The sequence below is a fragment of the Musa acuminata genome, chromosome BXJ3-3 (assembly GCF_036884655.1).
Source record: "Musa acuminata AAA Group cultivar baxijiao chromosome BXJ3-3, Cavendish_Baxijiao_AAA, whole genome shotgun sequence".
Taxonomy (NCBI): Eukaryota; Viridiplantae; Streptophyta; class Magnoliopsida; order Zingiberales; family Musaceae; genus Musa; species Musa acuminata.
In genome coordinates, this window is record NC_088351.1 from 19,746,428 (window position 1) to 19,771,927 (window position 25,500).

The window sequence follows — 25,500 nt, forward strand, 5'->3', positions numbered from 1 at the left end:
TCGTCCCAATCTGAGTTCGGTAAAGAGCGTCCGAATCTTATCCTCTATTCGCGCCTCCAAGGCTTCGAATTTAGCATTGATTGCCTTCTTAGATGCCATAGTATATGCCTCCAAATCTATATTATTAAGATTCTCTCTTTTGTTGTCAGGTTAAAGGCATGTATAGGTTGAGAGAAGTGATGGTCGAAAGGGTTGGTGGATCGGTGGATGTAGGCTACGATTTAGGCTTGTTTTGTGGCTGTTTTGGGTGCAGTTTGAGGATGTGGTTTGGTAGAGTTTTAAGGCTGTAGATGAAAGTTTTGGATCTGTGGTAGATGGCAGCAAAGGTTTGATAGAAATCAGTGGAAGTTGCAGCAAGTATATACTGTCTTGTAAGAGTAGAATTGTCGTTGAAGAAACATTGGTTTCTCGATGTAATTTCCACCAAAAACTTGAGAGAATTGAGGAGGGAATTGATAAAAAAATCACAGTTTATATGACAGCAAGGATGACTAATTTAATCAAGAAAATTTCAGTAGTATAACAGCAAGGAAATAGGTGCAAGTTGCGATAGCAGAATTCTCGTCGAAAAATTTCAGTGGTTTACGATGAAAATTTACAGCAACACAAAATTATTTTTATAAATGAATTACTCAATAGATTAATCTTGGATGGAAGCCAAGATGATTTATGAAGTGTATAAGAAATTTAATTCAAAAAAGATTACAAATAGATGGGTTAAGGCAACAATATGCGGCTGAAATTTTCTGCAGCACAGTTTTTTAAGTATAGCATATTGGATGTCAAAGATCAGTAGTTTATATTGAGAATTTTATGATAAAACCAAAGGGAAATCCACTATTAGGAAGTGTCAAAGCTATCATAAAAATTTTGTAGAGATTTGGATAGAAACAACATAGTATCAAGACAAAGAAATAGTTCTATACTACTGAAATTTTACAATGCAGATTTTCGAGTATAGCAGATTAGACATAAAATTTGAATGATTTATATTAAGAATTTTTTGATAAAATTAAAGGGAAATCTGTTGTTAGAATGTGTCAAAGATGTCATAAAAATTTTGTAGATATTTGGAAAGAAAAAACACAGTAGGAAGATCAAATAGACGGTCCTATACGGTTGGAATTCAGCAATGTATCTTTCGTCATAAAGATGAAAACTTTATGATGAAAAGTTTATGCAGAAATATATCAATATTTTTTTTCGGATTTTCAAATAACGATAACTAAATTACAGCAATAATAAGGTAGAAAACCAGAACCTGTTGCAATTCACGGGGAGATCAAAGGATGATCCGTGGTGGTGGAGAAGACGGCGGAATTGGGCAACGATCATTTAAGCAATTGTGGAAATTGCTTTGGGCGGTTGTGGAGGGTTGATGGATGGCTATGGAAGGGCAGCGAGATGCCAAGAACGCTGCTCTGATACCAGGTGTTAGAACCCGTGCAGATTCTAAACTAGGGGTTGATCTCTTTAGGGTATCGGCCTCCTTGGAACTCTATAGGGGTTCCTCCCTCCAAGTTGCTACTCAAAGGCTGTAGAAAAGATTCATCTATTACTTATAAAAAGAGGTGGAATACATGACTATTTATAGGGCTTCTAAACCCTAACTCCTAATAGGACTCTTACTTAAGACTCCTACTTCTAACCAACTCCTAATAGGACTCATACTAAGACTCCTACTTCTAACCAACTCCTAATAGGACTCCTACTCAAGACTCCTATTCCTTTACAACTCCTTATTCTTCTCTAAGAAATGACCTCCTAACTCTAGCCGGCCACTTCACCTCTTTAATAGGGGTCGGCTTAGGTAGGTTTTACATGAATGTCCCTCTCAATTAGGACTCTCCTAGCTAGAGTCCTAACATACGACCGCCTGACAGAGCTCGAAGACTAAGCTCTGGCGGTGCCACCGCCTGATTGGGGCAGTTCCACCGCCCAGTCTCGTACGGAGACTAAGCCCAAGGAGTACCACCACCTGACAAGGGCGGTACCACCGCCTAGTCTTGCTCGGAGACTGAGCCCAAGCGGTAACACTACTTGACCTAGGCGGTTACACTGCCCAGCTTTCCTAGGAGACCATATCCTGGGTGGTGCCATCGCCGACCCTGGCGGTGCCACCACTTGGCAGGAATTATGGTCTGAATGGGTTGATCCATTCGGCCCAATTTGGGTCTATCAAGGGCCTAATTGCCCCCAGATTAAGTTAATGGGATCACCTCCCATTCATACATTAATGTATATGCGAACTATGATATTTCTTAAGACATTCACTACAACTTGCTCCGGTGCGTCAATCGCTTCTTCCGAAGAGCTTCCGGTGAACTTCTGACGAACATCCGACGAACCTTCGGCGATGCTTCGGCGGACTTCTGGCAAACTCCTGGACTTGCAACGATCCACTTGGCGAGTTCCGACGAGCTTCTTTAGCAAGCTCTTGGACCTCTCGGATTTGTTCCCGTAGAACCTTCGACGACCGTCCGGACTTCCGTCGAACTCTCGAACTCCTAATGTGATCATAGTCTTGACTTCGAAGCAACTCCTACTGCATGTCTTACTTCCATCATAGTTAATCCTGCATATGTAAAATAAAACTTTGATCGAGACAATTAATCCTAAGCAATTAACCAAGTTGTCTAGCATGTCATTGGTCCCTCGATGCTTCGTCTGATTCTTTGGCGCATCCTCCTCTCCTGTGGCCTATTGCCCAATCGATCAGTTGACTCCGTAACTTCGATATCCTTGGTACAATACCCACTCTTCTTGGCCCGATGCCCGAGTCTATGGCCCGAAGCCTTCTATCGATACGTCGATCGATCCACCGACCTAACGTCCAATATTCTGACATGTTCCTCCGGCCCAACATGATTTTTCCTGCTTTAATTGTCTTATCCTGATTGAAGCATCCTACGTCACTTAAAACATAGATTAAAACATAAACACAATTATCAATTAGTTTCATCATCAAAATATGAGATTCAACAATCTCCCCCTTTTTGATGATGACAACCAATTGATGACGGAGTTAAACTTAACTCCCAGAGTTTAAACAAACACTCCCTACCAATATGCTATATTGATAGAACCTTGAATTCAAACTGAATTAAAATCATTACAATATTTATCATGAATACTTACAACACGTCATCATGAACTTATGCATAAATTTATGCATAACATCATACTTCTCCCCCTTTGTTATCAACAAAAAGGAGAAGTCCAACTATTTTTGTGTTTGGAATATAAGTTTAACTCATTGCATGAAAAATATAATATCAAGTTTTATCATCATGCAGTTTTGAAGCTAAAAAAATTAGCAAGTGTTATATCATGCTTAGAACATTCAAGCTATCAAGTTTTAGATAGCAAGTTTTACAACATATAAGATAGCACTTTTGCTTCTTTTGATATTGCAACTTCTACATTATGCAAGCTAGCAAATTAGAGATGTTCAAGAAAGCAACTCTTGCTTCTTGAAATTTGTAAGTTTGTACATTTTGCTAGGTATGTAAGTTTGGCATATTTTGCTTCTTGAGATAGGCAAGATAGCAATTTTGGTGATGTTCAAAATTGGGTCATTAATGACCTATGAAATGACTTGCAAGGCTCATGAAGAGCAAGAAGATATCCTTCCAAAGAACAAGAAGGATATGACACTTAAAACTTTAGATGACCACTTGAGAGAAAACTCAAGTGATGAGGACTGTGACGATGACTTGGCACTTCTAACAAGGAAATTCAAGTGCTACGAGTGCAAAAAGCCGGGACACTACAAAAGTGATTGTCCCCAAGGCAAGAAGAGAACATCGAAGAAGAAGGCGCTCAAAGCAAATTGGGATGACTCAAGTGCGTTTGAAGGAGAGGAGTCTAACACCGAGCAAGTTGCTTATTATACCCTAATGGCCATCGGAGAGGAGGTAAAAAAATTAATTGATGTAGATTTATCATTTGATAAATTATTAAATACCTTCCATGACTTATTTGATAAATACAAAATAATTAGTAGAAAATATAAATTGTTAAACAAGGAGCATGATAGTCTTAGTAGTAATTTCGATAAATTAAAAACTGAATATCATGATAGTTTAGCTCCATGTATAAAATGTCATGATATAGAAACTCTCCAAAAAGAGAACTTGCTACTTATGGACACCTTGAAGAAATTCGAGGTTGGTAGCAAGTCTTTGAACATGATCCTTGTAAATAAGGGTCACGTTTCTAAAAGAGGTGGAATTGGATTTGTGAGAAGTCCTCACCAAAATCCAACCACCTTCATAAAAGGCCCTATCTTATATGTTCGGCACCAAAGCAAATGCAACTTTTATTGTAAACATGGACATAAAACGTATCATTGTCCATTCAAGAAAATTAGCCCGAACAAACTAATTTTGTCTCCTAAAGGAACCATGATAAACTCTATGCAACATAATAAACGATGTAGATCAGTTTTTGAGGCACCCAAAAGTAAATGGGTACCTAAAAATTATCCTTTCTTGTAGAGACATACACCATCACAAGCTAGGAGCAAGATATAGTACGTTGATAGTGAATGCTCAAGGCATATGACTGGAGATCCATCTCAATTCTCTAAGCTCACTAGCATAGACGAAGGTTATGTCACATTCGGAGACAACAACAATGGTAAAATCATTGGTAAAGGAACCATAGGTAACAAATCTAACTTCTTTATTGAAGATGTTTTGTTAGTTGATGGTTTAAAATATAACCTCTTGAGCATTAGTCAATTATATGATAAATAATATATCGTCAAATTTGAATCTAATGCTTACATTATTGAAAAACCACACAAAAACACATCTATGATTGTATTAAAACAGAATAACATATACACCATTGACATCAATGATCATTGCAATGAAATGTTTTTCTCGGTTTTGAATGAGGATGCTTGGCTTTGGCATAGGAGATTAGGTTATGCTAGCATAAAACTAATCACTCAAATATCATCCAAAGAACTTGTACGAGGAATTCCTCATATCAAGTTCATTAAAGATAATGTGTGTGATGCTTGTCAATTAGGAAAACAAATCAAGGGTAGTTTCAAATCTAAGAATCAAATAAGCACCTCTAGGCCCTTACAATTGATCCATATGGACTTGTTCGGACCAATCTCTACATCAAGCCTAGGAGGTAGCAAATATGCCTTCGTCATTGTAGATGACTATAGTAGATACACATGGACTTATTTCTTGAAACACAAAAATGAATGCTTTAGATATTTCACTAAGTTTTGTAAACTTATTCAAAATGAAAAGGGTTTTATGATTTCATTAATTCGAAGTGATCACGGTGGTGAATTTCAAAACCGTAATTTCTAAGAATTTTGTGAATCTAATGGATACAACCACAACTTCTCTACTCCAAGAAATCCTCAACAAAATGGAGTAGTAGAAAGAAAGAATAGAAATTTACAAGAAATGACAAGAACCATGTTGAATGAGCGTAGCCTACCCAAATATTTTTGGGCTGAAGCCATAAACACTACATGCTATATATTGAATAGAGTTCTAGTAAGACCCTTACCAAAACTCCCTATGAGTTTTGGAACAATAAAAAACCCAATGTTTCATATTTTAAAGTTTTTGGGTGTAAATGTTTTATCTTGAATGAAAAAGATGCCTTAAGAAAATTTGATGCTAAATCCGATGAAGGAATTTTTCTTGGTTATTCTTCGGTTTCTAAAGCTTTTCGTATCTTCAATAAAAGAACTTTAATTATAGAAGAATCCATTCATATTTTTTTCAATGAGATTTTTGAAATCAAGAAAAATGATTTTGATGAGGATGTTAATTTTGATTCTTTGAATTTAAATGAAACCCCTTCTCGAACTAGCAACTTGGATGCATCCACTTCCGAAACATCATTACCCAAGCATTGGAAGTATGTAGATGCTCATCCTAAGGAGCTAATTCTAGGAGACACATCTATGGGGGTTCAAACATGTTCTTCTCTTAAAAATTTTTGAGCCAACGCCACTTTTCTCTCCCAAATTAAACCTAAATGTATTGACGAAGCCATGAAAGATGATTCATGGATTATCTCAATACAAGATGAGTTAAATCAATTTGAGAGAAATGAGGTATGGAAGCTTGTTCCTAGGCCAAATCACCATTTTGTTAGGATCAAGAGCACTAAGAGGGGGGGCGGTGGTGTGAATTAGTGCAGCGGAAAACTTTTGACGATTAAAACAGCGTTCGTACATTGAAATCCAATTCCGATGTAAAAGCCATTTCGTGCAGATAATAACTTTGAAAGCTTACGAAAACATATTTGAAGTAAAGTAAGGAAGGTAGTTTGCAGTTAAGATAGAAATCAGAATGTAAGCGCAAACTGAAATATGATGTTCATACAATAAAATTGATTTTCGTCTTAACATCGATACGGAAAATACTTAACTATGAAACACGTTCCTAAATGAGCAGAAGGTAGTAAGTTACTAAGGAGGTTTGTAGTAAAGATAAGATGTTCAAAGTAAACGCAAACCGAGATTTAGAGTGGTTCGGTCAATCTTGACCAACATCTACTTTTGGCTTCCTCCACAAATGAGGTCACCGACGTCCACTAGAGGCCTTCCTTCAATAGGCGAAGGCCAACCACCCTTTTATAGTTTCATTCCTTTTGACGGGCTTAGGAGACAACCCTTACAAACTTTTCTTGTTGAATCTCGTATTTTGATGATGAAACTACTTGATATATGTTTATGATTTAATCTGCGTTTTGAGTGACGCAGGATGCTTCGATCAGGATGAGACAATTAAAGCAGGAAAATCATGTTGTGCCGAAGGATCATGTCAGAAGATTGGACGTCGGGCCGGTGGATCGGTCAACGTATCGACAGAAGGCTTCGGGCCGTGGACTCGGGCATCGGGCCAAGAAGAGCGGGTATTGTGCCAAGGATATCGGAGTTGCGGAGTCAACTGGCCGATTGGGCAATAGGCTGCACGAGAGGACGATGCGCCGAAGAATCGGACGAAGCGTCGAGGGACCAATGACATGTCGGACAACTTGGTTAATTGCTTAGGATTAATTGTCTCGATCAAAGTTTTGATTTGGTGTGCAGGATTAACTACGATGAGAGTAAGACAAGCAGCAGGTGTTGCGCCGAAGTCAAGATCATGATCACGTTGGGAGTTCGAGAGTTCGACGGAAGTTCGGACGGTCGTCGGAGGTTCAGCGAGAACAGATCCGAGAAGTCCAGAAGCTTTCCAAGCGAAGCTCGTCGGAACTCGCCAAGTGGATCGTCGCAAAGTCCAAGAGTATGCCGGATGTCCGCAGAAGGATCACCGAGGGTTTATCGGATGATCGACGGAAGTTGGCCGGAAACTCGCCGGAAGAAGCGATTGACGCATCGGAGCAAAGCTGCAGAAGTTGTCTTAGAGTTAATCGTAGTTAGCATGATGATTAAGCATGAAAATGGGAGGTGATCCCATTAGCTTAATCTTGGGGCAATTGGGCCCCTGAAAAGATTCAAAGTGGGCCGAATGGAGTGAACCATTCGGACCCTGATTGCACCAGGAGGTGCAACTGCCCCAGCCAGGAGGTGCAACCGCCTGGGCTGTGGGGTTGGGAGGTGCAACCGCCCCAGCCAGGAGGTGCAACCGCCTGGGCTGTGGGGTTGGGAGGTGCAACCGCCCCAGCCAGGAGGTGCAACCGCCAGGGCTGCGAGGCTGGGAGGTGCAACCGCCCCAGCCGAGAGGTGCAACCGCCCAGAGCTCAGTCTTCGAGCTAGACTGGGCGGTGCAACCTCCTCTGCCAAGAGGTAGCACCGCCAGAGCTCAAGTTTCGAGCTCTGCCAGGCGATGCAACCACCGAGCTCAGTCTTCGAGCTCTGGCAGAGAAGTGCATCAGCCTGAGCTCAGTCTCGAGCTCTGCCAGGTGATGCAATCACCGAGCTTAGTCTTCGAGCTCTAGCAGAGAGGTGGATCAGCCTGAGCTCAGCTTGGAGCTCTGCCAGGTGATGCAACCACCGAGCTCAGTTTCGAGCTCTGCCAGGTGATGCAATCACCAAGCTCAGTCTTCGAGCTCTGCCAGGTGATGCAACCATCGAGCTCAGTCTTCGAGCTCTGGCAGAGAGAAGCAATCGGCAGAGCTCAGTCTTCGAGCTCTGCCAGGCGGTGCCACCTCTCCAGTCGAGAGGTGCAACCGCCTGATCCCAGAATTCTGGGATTTGATCGATTTGATCGTTTTGAGCTCGAATTTTGAATTGGGTTGGGGCCTATAAATACCCCACCCATTCAGCACTGAAAAGATACAGACCTACACCGAAATCTTGATCTTTTCTGTGATTCTAAGAGCTCAAAAGTGTTGTAAATCCTTTAAGTCTCCTCCTTCTGTTCTTCAAGTTTTCAGTTGTAAAGTGAGGAGAGAAAGGTCTGTAAAGGTTGTCTCCTGAGCCTGTCAAAAGGAGAGAAACTGTAAAAGGACAGTTAGCCTTCGCCCATTGAAGGAAGGCACCTAGTTGACGTCGGCAACCTCGTCGGTGGAGGAAGCCAAAAGTGGAGTAGGTCAAGGCTGACCGAACCACTCTAAATCTCTGGTTTGCGTTTATTTTCGAGCACTTTATCATTACTGCAAACCTCCTTCATTGCTACTGCTCTCTGCGCTTCCACGAACAAGTTCTAAGTGCTGTTCTTCCGAATCTGCATTCAGACGTAAATTCGTATTTTCATACATTACTGTTTACGTTTACGTTTGATTCTGCAGAACTTTCTTCCGTGCTTTTACGAACGAGCTTCTTTGCAGTTTACACTTACATTTTGATCCTATTGATAACTGCAAACTTTCCTCTACGATTTTGCGAATGAGTTTCAGCATTTAGACGTAAAACTGCATTCAGACGTAAATCGGCTTTCCTCGCTCAATCATCAGATTTCAGTTCACGTTTACGTCTTGATTTCAACTGCATACTGCCTTCTGCGAGTATACAAACAAGTTTCAAAAGTTTAGACGTAAATCTGCGTCTAGACGTAAATCTGCGTTTAGACGTAAATCTGCGTTTAGACGTAAATCTGAGTTTAAGACGTAAATCCGAGTTTAGACGTAAATCTGCGTTTAGACGTAAAACTGCGTTTAGACGTAAATCTGCGTTTAGACGTAAATCTGCGTTTAGACGTAAATCTGCGTTTAGACGTAAAACTGCGTTTATACGTAAATCTGAGTTTAAACGTAAACTGCGCTTAGACGCAAAACTGCGCTTAGACGCAATCTGCGCTTAGACGCAAACTGCACTTAGATACAAACTGAGAATTTGCTTTTGCATCATAACAGTTTTTGAACGAACGCAGCTTTTGGTTTTTAATCGCTGTAAGATTTCCGCTGCACTAATTCACCCCCCCCCCTCTTAGTGCTCTCGATCCTAACAATTGGTATCAGAGCGGGGTATTTCTCATTTCGGATTTACACCCGAGAGAAATGACTTTTCAAGAGGGCTGTTCGGTCTTTCGTCCACCGTTCTTTAACGGATTGGACTACACTTATTGGAAAACTCGAATGAGAGTTTTCTTAATTTCTCTAAATCTGGATTTATGGAATATCATTGAAAACGGTTTTCAACTTCCCTCCAAACCGATGAACGAATTGTCGGTTTTGGAGAAGAAGAATTTTTCTTTAAACGCAAAGGCTATGAATGCCTTATTTTGCGCATTGGACAAAAATGAGTTCAATCGGATTTCTACGTGTGAAACGGCTTTCGATATTTGGCGCACTCTTGAAATCACGCACGAGGGAACTAGTAGAGTCAAAGACTCGAAAGTTAATATTCTACTGCTTGATTTCGAGCTTTTTCATATGAAACCAAGCGAAACCGTTGTTGACATGTACACCCGTTTTACGGATGTCGTCAATGGTTTAAAATCACTTGGTAAAAGCTTTTCGGATTTTGAACTCGTTAACAAAGTTTTGCGCTCACTTTCTAAAACTTGGGATTCAAAAGTAACTGCTATTCAAGAATCGAAAAACTTGAACCATTTTCCACTTGAAGAACTAATTGGTTCATTGATCACATATGAAATGACGTGCAATGCACGTGAAGAACTTGAGAACCACCTTCCAAAGAACAGGAAGGATTTGGAACTCTGGACAAATGAATGCCACTTGAGCGATGACTCAAGTGATGAGGACAATGATGAACAAACCAACCTTCCAAAGAACAAGAAGGATTTGGGACATAGAACATTTGAAGACCACTCGAGCATAAGCTCAAGTGATGGTGAACTTAAAATGAAACGAAAATTAAAAAGCAAAAAGAATGGAACTACTTGCTTTAAACGCAAGAAGAAGAACAAAAATTGGGATGAATCGAGCTCCTCCGAAGAAGAGAAAGTCAACAAAAGCAAGGCGGCAAACTACGCCTTAACAGCCTACAATGATGAGGTAATCGAAATCCCCCTAATTTACTTCGAAATTACATGATGCTTTTCATGATGCACTTTTCTTTTTCTTTAAATTTTGTTGAAAATTATATTTTTAATAATTTAACAATGAAAATGCAAAAATATGATCATGCTTGTAATCTTGAAAATGATAATGAAAATTGCATGTCTTATGTTAATGCAAGATAGAAATCTAATGATTTTACACCTAGTGAGATTAATCTTATAGAAGCAAGAATGTATATTTTGATGATTTTCATATTGCTTTTCAATGACGATACATGGCTTTTGTCTGGAAGGCTTGATATTTTTCATTGTCTTTGTTTATTAAATATAATGTATGGTTTTGACATAAAAATAAAGATTTGAGCATGCTATTATAAAGTCAATCATAAATTAAAACTAAAGAAGTTTTAGGCATTTATAAGATTCATTCAAAATTATGTTCAATGAAACCTTGCTTAATGTTGCAATGAAAATATTAAAGTTATACTTGATGATTTCAGATCTGACAAATGCTACACTTTAAATATGAATCATTCTTCAATCAGATTAAATGCTTCAATCATTTTCTATCTCTAAGAGTTTTCGATTTTGGTGAAATACAAGTGATAAATTCATTTATGATATCTTGTAAATCACTTGAATTATGAATGAGTTTTTCTTTTTTATGATGTGTTAAAAGAATCACTTAAAAAGAAAATGTTTTTCCCATTTTATCGAGATTAATGATTTCATGATATTATGTGAATCTCGAAACTGATTTTGATGAAATAGTAATAACGTTATTCATGTTATGAATCTTAAAAATGATAATATGCTTCATGTGATAATATGGATATATGAAACACTTATGATTTTCTGTGTATTCATAAAATATTTATCTCATCATCCAATAACTCTTCTTGATATTCCTTATGAGATGAAATGAAATAATGCATGAAATACAAATGAGGAGTTAATAATCATGCATAATAGGATGTAATGAATTCTAGATACCATCGTTTGAATATCTATGATCATTCTGCCAAAATGATATATCACGAATGCTTGAATATCATGTTTGATATGCTCATGATGATGATTGATTTTTCGGTATCATGCATAAATTTTTTGAAATGTAATGTTAATGAATCTGTGCATTGAAACTATAATGATGCACAAATAAGAATGATTACTTACCTTTGTCATGATTTAGAAATTGATGTAAAGGGTTTTTCCCTTGTTGACAATGACAAAGGGGGAGATAGCTAGCTTGTACAAGTCAAGAAGATGAAAAAACTTGATTGCTAGCTTGCCTATCTCAAGAGGCAAAAATGCTAACTTGCACATCTAGCAAAACTTGACAAATTTGCATATATCAAGAAGCAAGAGTTGCTTTCTTGAACATCTCAAAATTGCTAGCTTGCGGGCCTTAAAATGTACAAATTTTCTGCTAGCTTGTATATGGTAAACCTGCTATCATACTATCATGATGATGAGTATGTCTTATCTTTATGATTGAATCACTTGACTGGCATAATGATTTTACACAATTACATGTTGAAAATTATGTGCTTGAATACAAAACTTCCATGATAACAAGCATGCTTTACCTTCATGATTGTAATTGAATATCTATAGCAAAACCTTGTTCGAATGGAAGAAAGACTCAAATTTCATTTTCGGATTCTCTTGAGTCTAACATATCAAGTTCACTCTCTTCCAAACTTAACAAGCATATGCCATATCAAGTTTAGTTCATATCATTGATTTTTGACATATGTAATTGACTAGCAAATACATCTCTCATACACACATCATGTGAAAAATATTTTTTGAGAAATGGATTTGATGAATATGGATGAAAGTGTTTTTACTTGCAAGGATTTATTTCACATACATAACAACAAGCACTTATGCTTAAAATTTGCTTATATCGTTCTCCGTTTTGTTGATGACAAAGGGGGAGAAATATATGAATTGATGCTATGAACACTGATGTTAGGCTTGCATCATCAAGAGATATATGAATTGATATGATTGCCATATTTGCAATGCTTGCATCATTAAGAGATATATGAATTGATGCTATGATTGCCAAACTTGTATTATGCCATGTTTTCATCATGCGTTAAGATATCAAGAACTTGTATCGTAATTTTACGCGTTGATATCCTACCATGTGATGAAATGCTATAATTGATAAACACTTGAAATGTTTGCATTATGATATCAAAAGCCTACATCGCAATTTTTCATGTTGGTATTTGATATTAGCAAACTTGCATGATGATAAAACTTGATATTATGATTTTCATGCAATGAGTTGAACCAATATCACACACACTTGATTGTAGTACTTCTCCTTTTTGTTGATGACAAAGGGGGAGAAGTATGTTGATGACATGACATGTAATGCATAAGTTTATGCATAAGTTCATGTTGACGTGTTGCAAGTATTCATGATGAATATTGCAATGACTTGAATATTGCAAGTATCAATATGGCATATTGATAGGGGGAGTTTGTTTAAACTTCGGGAGTTAAGTTTAACTCCGTCATCAAGTGGTTGTCATCATCAAAAAGGGGGAGATTGTTGAATCTCGTATTTTGATGATGAAACTACTTGATATATGTTTATGATTTAATCTGCGTTTTGAGTGACGCAGGATGCTTCGATCAGGATGAGACAATTAAAGCAGGAAAATCATGTTGTGCCGAAGGATCATGTCAGAAGATTGGACGTCGGGCCGGTGGATCGGTCGACGTATCGACAGAAGGCTTCGGGCCGTGGACTCGGGCATCGGGCCAAGAAGAGCCGGTATTGTGCCAAGGATATCGGAGTTGCGGAGTCAACTGGCCGATTGGGCAATAGGCTGCACGAGAGGACGATGCGCCGAAGAATCGGACGAAGCGTCGAGGGACCAATGACATGTCGGACAACTTGGTTAATTGCTTAGGATTAATTGTCTCGATCGAAGTTTTGATTTGGTGTGCAGGATTAACTACGATGAGAGTAAGACAAGCAGCAGGTGTTGCGCCGAAGTCAAGATCATGATCACGTTGGGAGTTCGAGAGTTCGACGGAAGTTCGGACGGTCGTCGGAGGTTCAGCGAGAACAGATCCGAGAAGTCCAGAAGCTTGCCAAGCGAAGCTCGTCGGAACTTGCCAAGTGGATCGTCGCAAAGTCCAGGAGTATGCCGGATGTCCGCAGAAGGATCACCGAGGGTTTATCGGATGATCGACGAAAGTTGGCCGGAAACTCGCCGGAAGAAGCAATTGACGCATCGGAGCAAAGCCGCAGAAGTTGTCTTAGAGTTAATCGTAGTTAGCATGATGATTAAGCATGAAAATGGGAGGTGATCCCATTAGCTTAATCTTGGGGCAATTGGGCCCCTGAAAAGATTCAAAGTGGGCCGAATGGAGTGAACCATTCGGACCCTGATTGCACCAGGAGGTGCAACCGCCCCAGCCAGGAGGTGCAACCGCCTGGGCTGTGGGGTTGGGAGGTGCAACCGCCCCAGCCAGGAGGTGCAACCGCCTGGGCTGTGGGGTTGGGAGGTGCAACCGCCCCAGCCAGGAGGTGCAACCGCTTGGGCTGCGAGGCTGGGAGGTGCAACCGCCCCAGCCGAGAGGTGCAACCGCCCAGAGCTCAATCTTCGAGCTAGACTGGGCGGTGCAACCTCCTCTGCCAAGAGGTAGCACCGCCAGAGCTCAAGTTTCGAGCTCTGCCAGGCGATGCAACCACCGAGCTCAGTCTTCGAGCTCTGGCAGAGAAGTGCATCAGCCTGAGCTCAGTCTCGAGCTCTGCCAGGTGATGCAATCACCGAGCTCAGTCTTCGAGCTCTAGCAGAGAGGTGGATCAGCCTGAGCTCAGCTTGGAGCTCTGCCAGGTGATGCAACCACCGAGCTAAGTTTCGAGCTCTGCCAGGTGATGCAATCACCAAGCTCAGTCTTCGAGCTCTGCCAGGTGATGCAACCATCGAGCTCAGTCTTCGAGCTCCGGCAAAGAGAAGCAATCGGCAGAGCTCAGTCTTCGAGCTCTGCCAGGCGGTGCCACCTCTCCAGTCGAGAGGTGCAACCGCCTGATCCCAGAATTCTGGGATTTGATCGATTTGATCGTTTTGAGCTCGAATTTTGAATTGGGTTGGGGCCTATAAATACCCCACCCATTCAGCACTGAAAAGATACAGACCTACACCGAAATCTTGATCTTTTCTGTGATTCTAAGAGCTCAAAAGTGTTGTAAATCCTTTAAGTCTCCTCCTTCTGTTCTTCAAGTTTTCAGTTGTAAAGTGAGGAGAGAAAGGTCTGTAAAGGTTGTCTCCTGAGCCTGTCAAAAGGAGAGAAACTGTAAAAGGGCAGTTAGCCTTCGCCCATTGAAGGAAGGCACCTAGTTGACGTCGGCAACCTCGTCGGTGGAGGAAGCCAAAAGTGGAGTAGGTCAAGGCTGACCGAACCACTCTAAATCTCTGGTTTGCGTTTATTTTCGAGCACTTTATCATTACTGCAAACCTCCTTCATTGCTACTGCTCTCTGCGCTTCCACGAACAAGTTCTAAGTGCTGTTCTTCCGAATCTGCATTCAGACGTAAATTCGTATTTTCATACATTACTGTTTACGTTTACGTTTGATTCTGCAGAACTGTCTTCCGTGCTTTTACGAACGAGCTTCTTTGCAGTTTACACTTACATTTTGATCCTATTGATAACTGCAAACTTTCCTCTACTATTTTGCGAACGAGTTTCAGCATTTAGACGTAAAACTGCATTCATACGTAAATCGGCTTTTCTCGCTCAATTATCAGATTTCAGCTCACGTTTACGTCTTGATTTCAACTGCATACTGCCTTCTGCGAGTATACAAACAAGTTTCAAAAGTTTAGACGTAAATCTGCGTCTAGACGTAAAACTGCGTTTAGACGTAAATCTGCGTTTAGACGTAAATCTGAGTTTAAGATGTAAATCCGAGTTTAGACGTAAATCTGCGTTTAGACGTAAAACTGCGTTTAGACGTAAATCTGCGTTTAGACGTAAATCTGCATTTAGACGTAAATATGCGTTTAGACGTAAAACTGCGTTTATACGTAAATCTGAGTTTAAACGTAAACTGCGCTTAAACGCAAAACTGCGCTTAGACGCAATCTGCGCTTAGACGCAAACTGCACTTAGATACAAACTGAGAATTTGCTTTTGCATCATAACAGTTTTTGAACGAACGCAGCTTTTGGTTTTTAATCGCTGTAAGATTTCCGCTGCACTAATTCACCCCCCCCCCCTCTTAGTGCTCTCGATCCTAACATTTCTCTCCTCTCTTAAAAGATCAAAACTTGGAAGAAAAGAGGCAGGAGAACTTGTAGAATTTACAACACTTTTGAGCTCTAAAATCATAGAGTAAGATCAAGCTTTTAGTTGGCCTTTCATTCAGGAAAGGGTGGGGTATATATAGGCCCCAAACTGGTTTGAATTTGGAGCTCAAAGATGTCACCTCCCGGATTTCTGGGGTCCTAGCGGTACTACCTCTTGACTGGGGTGATACAACCACCTAGCAGCTCGGACACTAAGCATCTGGGCGGTGCCACTGCCTAATAGGGGTGGTTGCACCGCTTGGTAGAGCCCGGAGATCGAGCTCAGGCGGTTCCACCGCTTGTCAGGGGCGGTTGCACCGCCCAATCTCGCTCGGAGACTGAGCCCAAGCGGTGCCACCGCTTGTGTAACATCCTATTAGTCCCATATCGGAAGTGGGCAATGTGTATGATTAGCTTATAAGGGCCTGATGAGTGTACTACGTTAACTCCTGCTTAAGCATTTTGGTCCGTGGTTGCAGGACCAAAATGGAGTTATTGGCCAGTTGGCTCATCAGACTCAGGTCATGACATTTGGTATCAGAGCCGACCTAGCATTTGGGTAGGGTGAGAGGGCTCGAGTAGGAAAGGGCTACCCGTGGATGGAGTCAGAGAACTCATCACGGCGTGGAGCCACCACTGAGTTAATCCTTACATGCACTATGCTAGGGTTCGATCTGGGATATGTCGGGCCTTGACGAGGACGTCAAGCGCTAGTTGGCTCATCAGACTCAGGTCGTGACATTTGGTATCAGAGCCGACCTAGCATTTAGGCAGGGTGAGAGGGCTCGAGTAGGAAACGGCTACCCGTGGATGGAGTCAGAGAACTCATCACGGCGTGGAGCCACCACTGAGTTAATCCTCACATGCACTATGCTAGGGTTCGATCTAGGATATGTCGGGCCTTGACGAGGACGTCAAGCTAATTGAGTTGGGGATAGTGTAACATCCCATTAGTCCCACCTCGGAAGTGGGCAATGTGTATGATTAACTTATAAGGGCCTGATGAGTGTACTATGTTAGTGTAACATCCCATTAGTCCCACATCGGAAGTGGGCAATGTGTATGATTAGCTTATAAGGGCCTGATGAGTGTACTACGTTAACTCCTGCTTAAGCATTTTGGTCTGTGGTTGTAGGACCAAAATGGAGTTAAATACATGCACTATGCTAGGGTTCGATCTGGGATATGTCGGGCCTTGACGAGGACGTCAAGCTAATTGAGTTGGGGATAGTGTAACATCCCATTAGTCCCACCTCGGAAGTGGGCAATGTGTATGATTAACTTATAAGGGCCTGATGAGTGTACTATGTTAGTGTAACATCCCATTAGTCCCACATCGGAAGTGGGCAATGTGTATGATTAGCTTATAAGGGCCTGATGAGTGTACTACGTTAACTCCCGCTTAAGCATTTTGGTCCGTGGTTGTAGGACCAAAATGGAGTTATTGGCTAGTTGGCTCATCAGACTCGGGTCGTGACATTTGGTATCAGAGCCGACCTAGCATTTGGGCAGGGTGAGTGTTAGAACCCTTGTAGATTCTAAACTTGGGGTTGATCTCTTTAGGGGATCGGCCTCCTTGGAACTCTATAGGGGTTCCTCCCTCCTCCCTCCAAGTTGCTGCTCAAAGGCTGCAGAAAAGATTCATCTATTGCTTAAGAAAAGAGAAGGAATACATGGCTATTTATAGGGCTTCTAAACCCTAACTCCTAATAGGACTCCTACTTAAGACTCTTACTTCTAACCAACTCCTAATAGGACTCCTACTCAAGACTCCTATTCCCTTACAACTCCTAATTCTTCTCTAAGAAAAAACCTCCTACATGAATGTCCCTCTCAATTAGGACTCTCCAAGCTAGAGTCCTAACAGACCCGCCCTCTTCAAATCAGCCTTGTTCTCGAGGCTGATGATTCATAAATTCTGGGAATTTGATTTTCAAGTCGTCATAGTTCTCCCAAGTGGCATCATCTTTTGGTAGGTTCACCCACTGTATTAGCACTTCATTAGTGGGTCGTCGTCGTCGAGTCACGATCCGTCGATCAATAATGGCACTTGGCTGGGTCTGGAGTTCTCCAAGTGGCATCATCTTTTGGTAGGTTCACCCACTGTATTAGCACTTCATTAGTGGGTCGTCGTCGTCGAGTCACGATCCGTCGATCAATAATGGCACTTGGCTGGGTCTGGAGTTCTCTTTGGGTTGTCATATTTGGTGGGTGGCTTTGGGCTGTCTCCAAGCACCTGTTTAAAACTTCCAGTTGGCTGTTGGTTTGTGGGTGATATGTCGTACTCCTTTTCAATTTAGTACCCTGCATATAGAATAACTTTGTCCAAAATCTGCTATTGAAGATGCAAGTAGAATTTGTCACAAGCACAATGCGTCCCTTATAGTGTAATTCTTTTGAGTCTCAATTGTAATTGTAACACCCCTCATTTCCGAATGTTCGTATAAATTTTTGGTGATAATGTAAGCATCTATTTTAATTGACAAAAGAAATAGAGTATGAATTAGAGGTAACCTATTTGTAAGATTTGGGAGATCTGTTCAAAAAAAAAAAAAAAAAAAAAAGGAAGAAAGAATCTGAGGACCTATATGTAAACCCTAAGGACCTAATCGTGAATATGATAAAAACAAGGACTAAACTGCAAAATGCACCAAATGACAAATTCCACCGCTTAAGCCTCTCTGCCTTCGTTGTTAAGGAAGCAGAGGAGGCAGCTCGTGGGTGATCAGGGAAAGAAAAGAAGAAGAAGAAGAAGAAGAAGAAGAAGGAGAAGAGAAAGAAAATTTGGGGCTTTTAGGGTTTTTGCTTTAATCTTGTTACTTCGGGTCAAAATTTGCAAAGGCAAGTGTTCTAACCCCTTCCTACATAAGTATTTGACTCTGTTTTTATGTTGATTCTAAATAAATTGGAAGATTTTTATTTAGAAACTGATATGTTCCTCTTTGGACATAGAACTATGGATTCTGAAAGTTTTCGGTAAACTGACCCCTAAGCACTGTTTCGGCCCTAAGTTTTAGTACAGAATGAGAATTCAGGCAGGAACTATTTTTGTTTGAAATTAGACTCGTATGGCTTTCTTTTGACACTGATTTTGTAGATTTTGGATACCGAATACTTACCCAAAAATTTGTTTCAAAAGAGCCTATAGACGCTGTAAAACAGAGTTCAAGATTTCTGACCTTTCGAAACTAAAACGCCTATAACTCCCTGTTGAAAATTCTAATTTGTACCAAACTGAGTTTATTTGAAACTAGACTTGAAATCCTCTCTTTTGACATATAGTTTGAAAATTTTGGAGTTCAATTGCTCACCCTATCGTCTGTTGAATCCGATCCTATAAAGTCTGCAAACCAGTGATTGTGATTGTGATGTTACCAAATCAGAGGTAACTCTGTGTTGGGAGCCCTGTTTCATATGAAATCTGTTCCATCCGAATATAGACTGATATATGGTTCAACCATAGCCTTCTTATGGGTATTGGAGCATATTTGTTATTCTGAAAAATTTGTTTGATGTGCCACTGGAATTCTGTCCGAAATCGAGCTTTGGTCGATTTCGCGTATTCTATTCCATTTCCTTGGATACTTGAATTCACCTAACCTTCTTATTGGAATTGAGCTGGTTATGATTGCTTGGAATCCCTGTACACTCTTGCTTTCAATTCTTTCCCTAAAATGAATATTTTGTGAGAGATTTGTTCCTTGCATCACATTGTTTTTTAAAAGGCACATGTACGTTTGGTTGTTCCGCGTGTGCTTCCGTTATATGCTGCAATTTGTTGAAACTGCCTTCTTGTACTCTGGTGTGTGGGATTGTCTGGACCTTTGCCAGAAATGGTAAAGGGTATGCGCTGATTTGCCCGCTATGTGGGGTCCCGCTATGTGGGATATTCTGGTATGCGCTTATTTGCCCGCTATGTGGGGTCCCGCTATGTGGGATATTGCTTAGAGCCTGCGATGCTCTGCCGGCCCCCTTTGACTTCACCTAGATGTGGGTGGATGGAGCTCCCAGACGTGGGAGACTTTTGTCAGGTGGTCATTCAGAAATGGATGAATCACATTCTGACTGAGATCCCACTACACCCTCTATATGTTTGATATGACATCCAGAGTCTTGGTGAGTTATTTCTATTCCTGCTCTGGATAAGTATGATATGATTGCAACGTCAAGGACGACGTTTGAGCTTCTGTACGACATATGAGTTTGATATGCTCTGAAATGTTTCCTTCACTGTTGAGTTTGCTTCGTAATGTTCCATATGTCGTTGATGTGTTTTGGAACATTTTATATGCCATTGATAAGCTCCGATATGTTTCCTTTGTTTCTGATATGCTCCAATTACTCTATGCCCCATCTGTCAGGAACCAAATATGTATGATTAAAAGGACAATTGTGATTCTGCTCCTAATGATATTATGTCTACGAAATCGTATATTCTGCTTTGTGTTTTGAAACTGTATCTCTTTGGAAATTGTACTGTTTTGATATGGATATGTTAGTCACTTGCTGAGCTCTTTATGCTCACCCCGTTTGTTGATAAATTTTTCAGGATAGCGTAACTCTTGCTTAAATGTTAAGAATGGGCTGAGGCAGCGGAAAGTTTAGAAGACGTTGGACAGAACTTTTGTTAGCATATATGTAGTTGTGTATAAGCTACCTTGCATCTAATGAAATGTGACTATGAATCTAAACCTGTGGATTTTGTGTAAGTTAAAGGATCCCTCATGTATAGGGTTTTGGAATGTTAAATTAAATTTGTGTAATGATATGAACTTATGGTAAATCGATGATTGTGGTGACTGCATAGATTTCCCCACTTGTGGATTTATATTGTGGTTTTTATTTTGATGAGTCGAGTTCAGATTGTATGAATTATCGAGTGATGTGTGCTATGTTTATGAATTGCACAGGGATATGAATTGGTAGATTATAGAAGTGAAATTTTTGATCTGAATGTTTTCTTAGTGACCTCAAATGTGTGTTTGGATCCTGGGTTAGTTATGATGAAAAATTTTTAATATCATGGATAATTTTGGGGCGTGACAGTAATGAGCCATGGGGCTTGGTGCTTCCTCCAATTTTTTTATAATCTTACTAGTATCTGAATCTTCCTGTCATTCCATCTTAATATCCTCAAGGAAGTCGCTGGTCGGAAGTGAAACAGTCGAAACTTCAACTTGCTCGGGTAGCTGCGAAAGCGTATATGCAAAAACATTCTCTTTCCCCTTTTTGTAAGTTATTTCAAAATCAAATCCAAGAAGTTTTGTTACCCATTTTTGCTGCTCGGGGGAAGATATCTTCTGCTCCAAGAGATATTTTAGGCTTTTAAGGTCGGTCTTGATTTGAAAGTATCGCTTGATCAAGTACAATCTCCACCTCGTTGCTGCGCGCACAATGGCGAGCATCTCCTTATCATATGTTGACATATTTTGATCGGAGGGAGATAATGCCTTGCTAGTGTAGGTGAGTGGTCGACCATCTTGCATGAGAATGGCTCCAATTCTGACTCCAGATGTGTCGGCCTCAATAAAGAAGGGTCGGTTGAAATCTGGTAGTGTTAGCACCGGCGTCGTCGTCATGGCTGCCTTAACTTTGTCGAAGGCAGCGGAGGCTCTATCCAACCATTGGAAGACATCTTTTTCTAGTAAGGAAGTAAGTGGTGCACTGATCTTTCCATAGTTTTTCACGAACTTGCGGTAGTAGCCTGTTAAACCCAGAAAGCCATGTAGCAGTTTTATGTTTCTCGAGGTCGGCCAGTTTTGCATTGCTCCAATTTTGAAGGGGTCCACTGCCACACCTTCCTCTGATATGATATGCCCAAGATATTCCACCTTTTATTGAAGAAAGCAAAAATTCGTGGTTGTTGTGTGTTCAAAAGGTGGTTTTCCATATGTCCTCTTCGCATGCTCGTATTCGATGATACCCGGATCAAAGGTCCAGCTTTGTAAAGATTTGTGCTCCCTTTCATCTAGCAATTCATCTACTATTGGAATAAAGTATTTGTCCTTGATGATTATGCCATTGAGAGCTCGGTAATCAACACATATTCGCCTTGTTCCATCCTTCTTGCGTACAAGTAGCACCGGCGAAGAGTAGAGGTTGCAACTTGGCCGAATAACTCATGTTTCGAGCATCTCTTTTATAATCCTTTCTATTTCATCCTTCTGAAGGTGTGGATACTGATATGGCTGAGCATTTGCTGAAGATTTGCCTGGAAGAATCATTATACAATGATCATGCCGACAGGTAAGAGGTAGGTTGCGCGGTTCGTCAAATATATTTGAAAATTCAGCAAGCAAAGGAAGTAGATTTGGATCTTCAAATTCTGTTGGCTCTCCCTTAGTTTGCTGCTCAAGTTGTACCAAAAAGCTGCTGCATGCTTTATGCAAAACATTCTCCATTTGTTGTGTGCAAATCGTTGTTATGTCGCCCCCACGTTTCCCGTGCAATGTCACCTGTTTCTCCTTACTGTAAAATTTCATAATTAGTTTCATAAAATTCCAAGAAATATCACCTAATGTCGTTAACAATTTAATTTTGAGCATGGCCTCATGATTGTTAAGAGGGAGAAGGAAGAAATCTGCAATTATCTCTTGGTCCTGCAGCAATAGTTTCTCCTGCAAGCGCCTATGATCACAATTCAAAATCCGTCCGTCGGTGACCTTAACATCAAACCTACAGCGATTCTCGATAGGTAATGATATCCGAACAGCAAGCTTACTATTTAGGAAGTTAGTAGTACTGCCCGTGTCGATGAGAACAGTGATTGGTTGTTGTTTGAGAAGGCCTCCAATTTTCATCGTTTGCGGGTTGGAGTAGCTAGCTAGTGTATGTACCGTAACTTCGGTCGGTTGTGGCTCTTCTTCTGCATCTTCTTCTTCATGTTCAAGGCTCTCTTTTGGATGTTCAATGACCTCTTCTTCTATTGGTTCAATCATAAGAAGTCCCCCTTTACTACAGCGATGCTCACGGCTCCACAGCTCGTCACAATGCCAACATAACCCCTTCGCATATCGCTCCCGAAGCTCTTCTCTTGTTAACCTCTTTAGTGTAGGGACTTGGTCGACAGTAGGGGAGGCTAAGGGCTTCAATATTACTCGTTGAGGAGAGACCCTAGTCCTCCGAGCTTCATAGTTCAATTGTTCCTCTTGATGTCGTGCGAAAGAGATGGCTGCCATAAGCGTATACGGTTGTCGCGCTTTAACTTCTCCTCGGATCTCCGGCTTTAAGCCCTCAATGAAGGTCCACAATAGCTGTTTTTGAGACCAATCATGAGTTTGATTAGATAACCTTTCAAACCTGGTTTGGTACTCCTGAATGGTGGAGGTTTGTTGGATCTTTGCTAGTTGTTCGTCAATATTCTCGAAATCGGTTGGTCTGAAGCGAATCAGCAGTCCTTCTTTGAATTATCGCCATGAAAGGACTCCATAAGTATGTTCAAACCAGTCAAACCACTGTATAGCATCCCTTTTAAGATGTATAGCTGCAATTTTCACCATAGATACATCCGCGGTTTTGTGGTACCGAAAATATCGCTCCGCGCGCGAGATCCAACCAATCGGGTCTCCTTCTTCCCATATAGGGAAGTCCACTCTCATGTATGGATAGTTGGGGTTGGTCCTAGAGCTTCCCCTCTCTTGGAAGTCATATCTTTGGGGTTGGTGTGATTGGGCAAAGCTCTCTCCTTGATGTGATTTCTTCGGGCTTAGTGGTCGGCCCAATCTGAGTTCGGTAAAGAGCATCCGAATCTTATCCTCCATTCGTGCCTCCAAGGCTTCGAATTTAGCATTGATTACCTCCTTAGATGCCATAATATATGCCTCCAAATCTATGATGTTAAGATCTCTCTTTTGTTGTTAGGTTAAAGGCATGTATAGGTTGAGAGAAGTGATGGTCAAAAGGGTTGGTGGATTGGTGGATGTAGGCTACGATTTAGGCTTGTTTTGTGGCAGTTTTGGGTGCAGTTTGAGGGTGTGGTTTAGTCGAGTTTTAGGGCTGTGGTTGAAAGTTTTGGATCTGTGGTAGATGGTAGCAAAGGTTTGACAGAAATCCGTGGAAGTTGCAGCAAGTATGTGCTGTCTTGTAAGAGTAGAATTATCGTCGAAGAAACAACGATTTCTCGACGTAATTTCCACCAAAAACTTGAGAGAATTGAGGAGGGAATTGATAGCAAAATCACAGTTTATATGACAGCAAGGATATCTAGTTTAATCAAGAAAATTTCGGCAGTATAATAGCAAGGAAATTGGTGCAAGTTGCAATTGCAGAATTATCGTCGAAAAATTTCAGCGGGTTACGATGAAAATTTGCAGCAACATAAAATCGTTTTTAGAGATGAATTTCTTAATAGATCAATCTTAGATGGAAGCCAAGATGATCTATGAAGTGTATAAAAAATTTCATTCAAAAAAGATTGCAAATAGATGGGTAAAGGCAACGATATGCAGCTGAAATTTTCTGCAGCATAGATTTTCAAGTGTAGCAGATTGGACATAAAAGATCAGTAGTTTATATTGAGAATTTTTCGATGAAACCAAAGGGAAATCTACTATTAGGAAGTGTCAAAGATGTCATAAAAATTTCGTAGAAATTTGGATAGAAAAAGCATAGTAGCAAGATCAAATAGATGGTGCTATGCGGCTGGAATTCTGCAATGTATCTTTCGTCGTAGAGATGAAAACTTTGTGACGAAAAGTTTATGCAGCAATATAGGAACGATTTTTTTTTTTTTTTTTGGATTTTCGAATAAGGATAACTAAATTGCAGCAGCATTAAGGTAGGAAATCAGAACCTGTTGCAATTCACGGGGAGATCAAAGGATGATCCGTGGTGGTGGAGATGATGACGGAATTCGGTGACGATCTTTTAAGCAATTGGGGGAATTGCTTTGGATGGTTGTAGAGGGTTGATGGATGATTGTGGAAGGGCAGCGAGACGCCAAGAACGCTGCTCTGATACCAAGTGTTAGAACCCTTGTAGATTCTAAACTTGGGGTTGATCTCTTTAGGGGATCGGCCTCCTTGGAACTCTATAGGGGTTCCTCCCTCCAAGTTGCTGCTCAAAGGCTGCAGAGAAGATTCATCTATTGCTTAAGAAAAGAGAAGGAATACATGGCTATTTATAGGGCTTCTAAACCCTAACTCATAATAGGACTCCTACTTAAGACTCTTACTTCTAACCAACTCCTAATAGGACTCCTACTCAAGACTCCTATTCCCTTACAACTCTTAATTCTTCTCTAAGAAAAAACCTCCTACATGAATGCCCCTCACAATTAGGACTCTCCTAGCTAGAGTCCTAACAGAATGTCCCTCTCAATTAGGACTCTCCTAGCTAGAGTCCTAACATTTTTACATGAATGTCCCTCTCAATTAGGACTCTCCAAGCTAGAGTCCTAACAGTGAGAGGGCTCAAGTAGGAAAGGGCTACCCGTGGATGGAGTCAGAGAACTCATCGGCGTGGAGCCACCACTGAGTTAATCCTCACATGCACTATGCTAGGGTTCGATTTGGGATATGTCGGGCCTTGACGAGGACGTCAAGCTAATTGAGTTGGGGATAGTGTAACATCCCATTAGTCCCAAATCGGAAGTGGGTAATGTGTATGATTAGCTTATAAGGGCTTGATGAGTGTACTACATTAACTCCCGCTTAAGCATTTTAGTCCGTGGTTGCAGGACCAAAATGGAGTTATTGGCTAGTTGGCTCATCAGACTCGGGTCGTGACATTTGGTATCAGAGCCAACCTAGCATTTGGGCAGGGTGAGAGGGCTCGAGTAGG